This window comes from Oncorhynchus nerka, linkage group LG9a (assembly GCF_034236695.1).
Source record: "Oncorhynchus nerka isolate Pitt River linkage group LG9a, Oner_Uvic_2.0, whole genome shotgun sequence".
In the NCBI taxonomy this organism is placed as follows: Eukaryota; Metazoa; Chordata; class Actinopteri; order Salmoniformes; family Salmonidae; genus Oncorhynchus; species Oncorhynchus nerka.
The window spans coordinates 12,051,685-12,060,675 of record NC_088404.1 but is presented as its reverse complement, the minus strand read 5'-3'; positions in this window follow the sequence as shown (position 1 = coordinate 12,060,675).

The window sequence follows — 8,991 nt, the reverse complement described above, 5'->3', positions numbered from 1 at the left end:
GCAGTGTGTCATTTTTTTTTGTTACTGTCATTTGCATTTAAATTTGTCTGAGGAGTATGGAGTCATACAGCCCAAAATAAGTAGTTTCCTCTCCCTTGTCCACAGTCCCCTTCCATAAGGAGTTGGCAAGAGATTAAACAGACTGGCACCCAGAAGTCTAGTGGATAATATACAAGAAACACCTCATGTAGAGTGTTCAAGTGGAGCCTACTAGAATGTTCAAGTAGTAGAATCTAGCGCAGAGCGTTTACGTAGAGTCTAAAGCCTAGTGTAAACTTTCCAGTAACACTTTACTTAAAGCTGACAGGTAAAATACTTTATTATTTGCTGAAGACATATATGATCCTTCATAATGTCTTTATAAGACTTAAAAATCTAAGGGTAGGTAGAATGTTTAAGAAGTAATGTCTTCCTGGTGTGGTAATACACAGTATTTAGCCAATTTAAAAGGTCTGTCGGGCACTATGCAGCAGCACAGTTATATGTTCCATTACGCAGCAATTCTTCAAATTTTGAATTTCTCCATATGACCACATGGTGTCATTCTTAATGCAGGTACTGGCAGGCTTCTTCACATGCCCCGACATTGAGTGTGGAGCTCTTATCCAATGTTGGATTCTGGGGTGTGAAGAAGTGGAATTCATTTTGTGCACAGAATACTCTAGAACCATGTGGAACGTCTATGAGGAATAGTTTGGCCCCGAGCTGACAAGGTAAAATTCTGTCGTTCTACCCACTGTTCCCCGGGCGCCGTGGATGTCGATTTAAGGCAGCTTCCTCTCTGATTCAGACGGGTTGGGTTAAATGTGGAATAGACATTTCAGTTGAATGCATTCAGTTGTACAACTGACTAGGTATCCCCCTTTCACTTTCTGCAATTTGAACTGTTTAAAGTCCCAGTAGCTTTTGTAGTGTCTGTCTTCAAGCCCACATGATGCAACAAACCACAGGTGCCATGGGATTGCAATATTTTTCAAATTTATTTTACCTTTATTTAACTAGGCAAGTCAGTTAAGAACAAATTCTTATTTTCAATGACGGCCTAGGAACAGTGGGTTCAGCCTGTTCAGGGGCAGAACGACAGATTTATACCTTGTCAGCTCGGGGGAGTAAATAGATTTTCTGATTGGACCATAATGAGGCCTATATGATGCAGGGAACTATTTTGTTGCTACCCATCTGTCTAGGTAAAAATGGCATGTGCTGTTGGCAATGTTTGATTTTGAAGAAGGGAAAGAAAAAAAACTTTTCAAAAATATTTTTGTGCTATCTTGCCAAATCCTATGGCCCTTCACTTCAGAGGTCAAATAACTATATACGGCCACCCAGTGAATAGGGACTGGGTTTTTGTTTTGCCGTCGTTAATAGGATACGTGTTAATGTTACATTTGCTCTCCAGATCTCTCATCCTTTTATATACAGTATATAACCGTTCCTGTGACAATAATAGGAATAGCAACACCATGCAAGCAGCGAAATCATCACCATAGTAACAGGCAGTATTTTTTTTTACCTCGCGTCTCTCCATGAGTTAGGAGGCAATTGGTTTGTAACTTGCATCGTGATGACATTTAAAACCAGAATCTGTCATCTGTACTCCAATGTGTCTATAATATATTATTAATTGATTGCACCTTTAAGGAGATACCTACACTATTCCTTTCTTCTGTCTATCTCTGCCTGTCTGGCTGTGTCTCTCTCTGCCTGTATGGCTGTGTCTCTCTCTGCCTGTCTATCTCTCTCTGCCTGTCTGTCTCTCTCTGACTGTCTATCTCTCTGCTTGTCTGCCTGTCTGTCTATCTCTCTGCCTGACTGTCTCTCTGCCTATCTGTCATTTTCTCTGCCTGTCTGTCTCTGTCTGTCTGTCTGTCTCTCTCTCTGTCAGTCTGTATGCATGCCTGCCTGTCTGTCTCTCTGTCCGTCTGTATGCCTGCCTCACTGCCTGTCGTGTCTGTCTCTCTGTCAGTCTGTATGCCTGCATGTCTGTCACAACCCGGTACATCTCATGCTGGGGGTTTCATTTTGGTCTATTTTAGACTGCTTGGGTCAGATGATTTGGGCTCCAAATCTTGTTGAAATCTTCACAGTAAATTGAAATATTTGGCCAGGCAGAAAGCAGAACTGATGCACTATACTGTCATGCTTGGGCTGTGTTGTGTTGTATGGGTGGTGGCTGGGTGGGTGGGTGGATAGTGTAGGTGAGTGCTAAAAATGTAATGGCGTATAGAGAGTGTTATGAGATAAAGAGTGAAAGTGTGTGTGTGTGTGTGCCACAGCTGGCTCTCGATGAGAAAGATACAGTCTTCTGATGTGAAGAAGTCTGAGAGGAAGTGAAACAGGACCTTAGAAAAAGAGAAGTGAAAAGTGTTCTCTTGCAAGATAAGCTCTGTGCTTTGTACAGATAACTAAAAACGTGTTTTAATGGCGGCTCTCTGCCAGCTTCATCAGGTTATACAACACCATGCATTCAATGAACAATACATAGATCATTGAATGTGTAAACAGTTCCCTCAAATGCCTTTCTTTATAGAAAGTGTGGTATGCTCAGATGTACTTATAAAAAGCCAGGAAGCATTATACATTTAACATTTAAATGTTTAAATGTAAATGTAAAATGTAAACATTTAAATGTTAAATGTTATACAGTGTGTGCAGGGTTTAAGTCAAGTCACTGTTACAGAAAGTGTAAACAGAGGGAGAGAGAGACAGAGAGTAAGTGGTGTAAACAAGTTTGGCATTTGAAATTGAACTGGACTTTTTACAAGCTCTTCCCTGCTAATGTAAGAGTCATATCAATGTCGAGCATATCCTTTCTTACAAGCAAACCGTTTCCTCTCCCATGTGACATGTGAGACCTTAGGAGATGTATTGGAGATGTGTGAGACCTTAGGAGATGTATTGGAGATGTGTGAGACCTACAGGGAGATGTGTGAGACCTACAGGGAGATGTATTGGAGATGTGTGAGACCTACAGGGAGATATATTGGAGATGTGTGAGACCTACAGGGAGATGTATTGGAGATCTGTGAGACCTACAGGGAGATGTGTGAGACCTTAGGAGATGTATTGGAGATGTGTGAGACCTACAGGGAGATGTATTGGAGATGTGTGAGACCTACAGGGAGATGTATTGGAGATGTGTGATACCTTAGGAGATGTATTGGAGATGTGTGAGACCTACAGGGAGATATATTGGAGATGTGTGAGACCTTAGGAGATGTATTGGAGATGTGTGAGACCTTAGGAGATGTATTGGAGATGTGTGAGACCTACAGGGAGATGTATTGGAGATGTGTGAGACCTTAGGAGATGTATTGGAGATGTGTGAGACCTACAGGGAGATGTGTGAGACCTACAGGGAGATGTATTGGAGATGTGTGAGACCTACAGGGAGATGTGTGAGACCTACAGGGAGATGTATTGGAGATGTGTGAGACCTACAGGGAGATATATTGGAGATGTGTGAGACCTACAGGGAGATGTGTGAGACCTACAGGGAGATGTATTGGAGATGTGTGAGACCTACAGGGAGATGTGTGAGACCTACAGGGAGATGTATTGGAGATGTGTGAGACCTACAGGGAGATATATTGGAGATGTGTGAGACCTACAGGGAGATGGCGACGTCAGGAGAAACAAGGTTATAGGAATGCTTGTCACCTCTCGTGAATACCATGACTGTCTAGTCCTGTTGATCATCTTAGCCAAACGCATCTTATGGTGTTGGGTAGTTAAGATGTCCCCCCCCCACCCCCTCAACATACTGTTGGGTGTCAAGTCTCATACATTCACAGCTTGTTGCCTGGTCTTGTTGCCTGGTCTTGTTGCCGGGTCTTGTTGCCGGGTCATCTGTTGCCTGGTCATCTGTTGCCGGGTCTTGTTGCCGGGTCATCTGTTGCCGGGTCATCTGTTGCATCATAAATTGTTTATCTGAGGGTGTTTATATGACCCAATTAAAGCTGGTCATCACAGGGCCTGAACTGGAGGTTCTCATAGACATAGTCACTGGCCAGAAACTACCAATACCCTGAACCAATACCTACGGATGGAGCTTTCATTTCTACAAAATAATGGATAACAAGACACAGACTGACAGAAGTTTCAGAATCTGTTTTCACAATCAGACCCATGTGAAAGTGCATCCACTAATAGAAAGGGAAAGGGGTTCTAGAACAGTCTGCAGCATCCGGCCTCCCCCTACTAGAATCTGAAGTCAAATGTCTACTGTTTGCTGATGATCTGGTACTTCTGTCACCAACCAAGGAGGGCCTACAGCAGCACCTAGATATTCTGCACATATTCTGCCAGACCTGGGCCCTGATAGTAAATATCAGTAACACCAAAATAATGGTGTTCCAAAAAAGGTCCAGTTGCCAGGACCATAAATACAAATTCCATCTAGACACCGTTGCCCTGGACACAAAAAAACTATACATACCTTGGCCTAAACATCAGCGTCACAGGTAACTTCCACAAAGCTGTGAACGATCTGAGAGACAAGGCATGAAAGGCCTATGCCATCAAAAGGAATATCAAATTTGACATACCAATTAGGATGTGGCTAAACACACTTGAATCAGTTAAAGAACCCATTGCCCTTTATTGTTGTGAGGTCTGAGGTCCGCTCACCAACCAAGAATTCACAAAATGGGACTCTGCATGCAGAATTCTGCAAAAAATATCCTCTGTGTACAATGTAAAACACCAAATAATGAATGTAGAGCAGAATTAGGCCGATACCCACTAATTATCAAAATCCAGAAAAGAGCCGTTAAATTCTACAACCATCTAAAAGGAAACCTATAACAAAGCCATAACCTACAGCGAGATGAACCTGGAGAAGAGTCCTTTAAGCAAGCTGTTCTTGGGGCTCTGTTCAGAAACACAAACAGACCCCACAGAGCCCCAGGACAGCAACACAATTCGACCCAACCAAATAATGAGAAAACAAAAAGAAAATTACTTGACACATTGGAAAGAATTAACAAAAAACTTCTGTGAGTGTAATGTTTACTGTACATTTTTTATTGCTTATTTCCTCGTTTCTTTATTATCTATTTCACTTGCTTTGGCAATGTTAACACGTTTCCCCCATGCCAATAAAGCTCCTTAAATTGAATTGCGAGAAAGAGAGAGAGAGAAAGAGAGGGTAGAGAGAGACTGAAACATGTCTTTCAGTAGCTTAACACAGTCGTACTACGGATGTGGTTGACTAACGGATGTGGTGGTTGACTAACGGATGATGACTAACGGATGTGGTGGTTGACTAACGGATGATGACTAACGGATGTGGTGGTTGACTAACGGATGTGGTGGTTGACTAACTGATGAGGTGGTGACTAACGGATGTGGTGGTTGACTAACGGATGATGACTAACGGATGTGGGGGTTGACTAACGGATGAGGTGGTTGACTAACGGATGTGGTGGTTGACTAACGGATGAGGTGGTTGACTAACGGATGTGGTGGTTGACTAACGGATGTGGTGGTTGACTAACTGATGAGGTGGTTGACTAACGGATGATGACTAACGGATGTGGTGGTTGACTAACGGATGAGGTGGTTGACTAACGGATGTGGTGGTTGACTAACGGATGAGGTGGTTGACTAACGGATGTGGTGGTTGACTAACGGATGTGGTGGTTGACTAACGGATGAGGTGGTTGACTAACGGATGTGGTGGTTGACTAACGGATGATGACTAACGGATGTGGTGGTTGACTAACGGATGAGGTGGTTGACTAACGGATGTGGTGGTTGACTAACTGATGAGGTGGTTGACTAACGGATGTGGTGGTTGACTAACGGATGATGACTAACGGATGTGGTGGTTGACTAACGGATGAGGTGGTTGACTAACGGATGAGGTGGTTGACTAAAGGATGTGGTGGTTGACTAACGGATGTGGTGGTTGACTAACGGATGAGGTGGTTGACTAATGGATGATGACTAACGGATGTGGTTGACTAACGGATGAGGTGGTTGACTAAAGGATGTGGTGGTTGACTAACGGATGTGGTGGTTGACTAACGGATGAGGTGGTTGACTAATGGATGATGACTAACGGATGTGGTTGACTAATGGATGTGGTGGTTGACTAACGGATGTGGTGGTTGACTAAAGGATGTGGTGGTTGACTAACGGATGTGGTGGTTGACTAACGGATGAGGTGGTTGACTAATGGATGATGACTAACGGATATGGTTGACTAATGGATGTGGTGGTTGACTAACGGATGTGGTGGTTGACTAACGGATGAGGTGGTTGACTAACGGATGAGGTTGACTAACGGATGAAGTTGACTAACGGATGTGCTTGACTAACGGATGAGGTTGACTAATGGATGTGGTGGTTGACTAACGGATGAGGTGGTTGACTAACGGATGTGGTGGTTGACTAACTGATGAGGTGGTTGACTAACGGATGTGGTGGTTGACTAACGGATGATGACTAACGGATGTGGTGGTTGACTAACGGATGAGGTGGTTAACTAACGGATGAGGTGGTTGACTAACGGATGTGGTGGTTGACTAACGGATGTGGTGGTTGACTAACGGATGAGGTGGTTGACTAATGGATGATGACTAACGGATGTGGTTGACTAACGGATGTGGTGGTTGACTAACGAATGTGGTGGTTGACTAACGGATGAGGTGGTTGACTAACGGATGAGGTGGTTGACTAACGGATGAGGTTGACTAACGGATGAAGTTGACTAACGGATGTGGTGGTTGACTAACGGATGAGGTTGACTAACGGATGAGGTTGACTAACGGATGTGGTTGACTAACAGATGTGGTGGTTGACTAATGGATGATGACTAACGGATGTGCTTGACTAATGGATGAGGTTGACTAACGGATGTGGTGGTTGACTAACGGATGAGGTGGTTGACTAATGGATGATGACTAACGGATGTGGTTGACTAATGGATGTGGTGGTTGACTAACGGATGTGGTGGTTGACTAACGGATGAGGTGGTTGACTAACGGATGAGGTTGACTAACGGATGTGGTGGTTGACTAACGGATGTGGTGGTTGACTAACGGATGAGGTGGTTGACGAACGGATGAGGTGGTTGACTAACGGATGAGGTGGTTGACTAATGGATGAAGTTGACTAACGGATGTGCTTGACTAACGGATGAGGTTGACTAACGGATGAGGTTGACTAACGGATGTGCTTGACTAACGGATGTGGTGGTTGACTAACGGATGTGCTTGACTAATGGACGAGGTTGACTAACGGATGTGCTTGACTAACGGATGAGGTTGACTAACGGATGAGGTTGACTAACGGATGTGCTTGACTAATGGATGTGCTTGACTAACGGATGAGGTTGACTAACGGATGTGGTGGTTGACTAACGGATGAGGTTGACTCACGGATGTGGTTGACTTTCCTTTCAGATTATATTGACCTTCTGAAAAAAGTGTTACCTTTTATAATTTATGTTATTTCCTGAATTATATAATTTCACTGTTTCTGTAATAGATATGGTTTTACTTTCAGAATCAAGCCTTCTGTTGAACGTGACACTTGGATGAGACTATAGATACTACAATGTTAGAATGTAACATTTGGATCAGAGGTATTTCAGGAAATACTAATGAAAGTTAACTTAGTGCAGGCTAAGAATCCAGGAACTTTAGCTCTCTGCTTCATACGTTTTTAAAATGTATTTTTTTTATTTCACCTTTATTTAACCAGGTAGGCTAGTTGAGAACAAGTTCTCATTTACAACTGCGACCTAGCCAAGATAAAGCAAAGCAGTTCGACACATACAACAACACAGAGTTACACATGGAGTAAAACAAACATACAGTCAATAATACAGTAGAAAAAGTCTATATACAGTGTGCAGATGAGGTAGGATAATGGAGGTAAGGCAATAAATAGGCCATGGTGGCGAAATAATTACAATATAGCAATTAAACACTGGAATGGTAGATGTGCAGAATATGAATGTGCAATTGCCCCTAGCACAGACAGAGTCACAGGTAGGGAGACAGACAGACAGACAGACAGGCAGACAGGGAGACAGGCAGACAGACAGCATCAACACATCACAAAGACTCGCTAGTATTTCCACATAAGCGTTAAATGATTTATGTGGAAACTAAGACTGTAAGAGTAGGGCTGAAACAGGAGGGATTTATGCTCACATCAGAGGAAGAGAGGATCCCCTTCATCATGTCAGTCTTATCCCTATGATACCCGCCCAGCCTGCATGAAGTGTACACACGCACACACACTGCACGAACACACACATCCACATGCACTGCATTTAAATCCCTTTCCTACTTAATGAGAGAGAGAGAGAGAGAGAGAGAGAGAGAGAGAGAGAGAGAGAGAGAAAGAGAGAGAGAGAGAGAGAGAGAGAGAGAGAGAGAGAGAAAGAGAGAGAGAGAGAGAGAGAGAGAGAAAGAGAGAGAGAGAGAGAGAGAGAGACAGAGAGAGAGAGAGAGAGAGAGAGAGAAAGAGAGAGAGACAGAGAGAGAGAGAGAGAGAGAGAGAGAGACCTATGGGGGTCGGAGGCCTAGATTTATTTTGTCCTGGGCTCTCAGAGTCAGAGAAGGATATCACAGAACAAATCTCATTCAAAATGTCATCTTAATGTTGTGCTTAGGCAAAAGCACTAGGTTGTTCCATCACGTACCTGGAATGAAAGGAGGAGCTAAACGCATCAACAGGAACTAATATGATTTCATGTCATAGTCATAATATTTTTTAACAATGTAGTGTATAGGTGGATAAGCAATGATGAGTTGCTATGTAAACTAAGGAAATATAGTTGTAATTTGAAACTACATACATACATCAGCAGGAAATGATCTAACTTCTTGCCTGCCATACTCTTCACTTTGATAAATATGATGGCGGATGAGAAACGAGTAACTAAATGAGAGTAATAAACAAGTCATTTGAAACTAGGGTATGCCTCTTCATGTGTCACTTCCTGTTGTCAGTTGGGTGATGGCCAATGGCTCC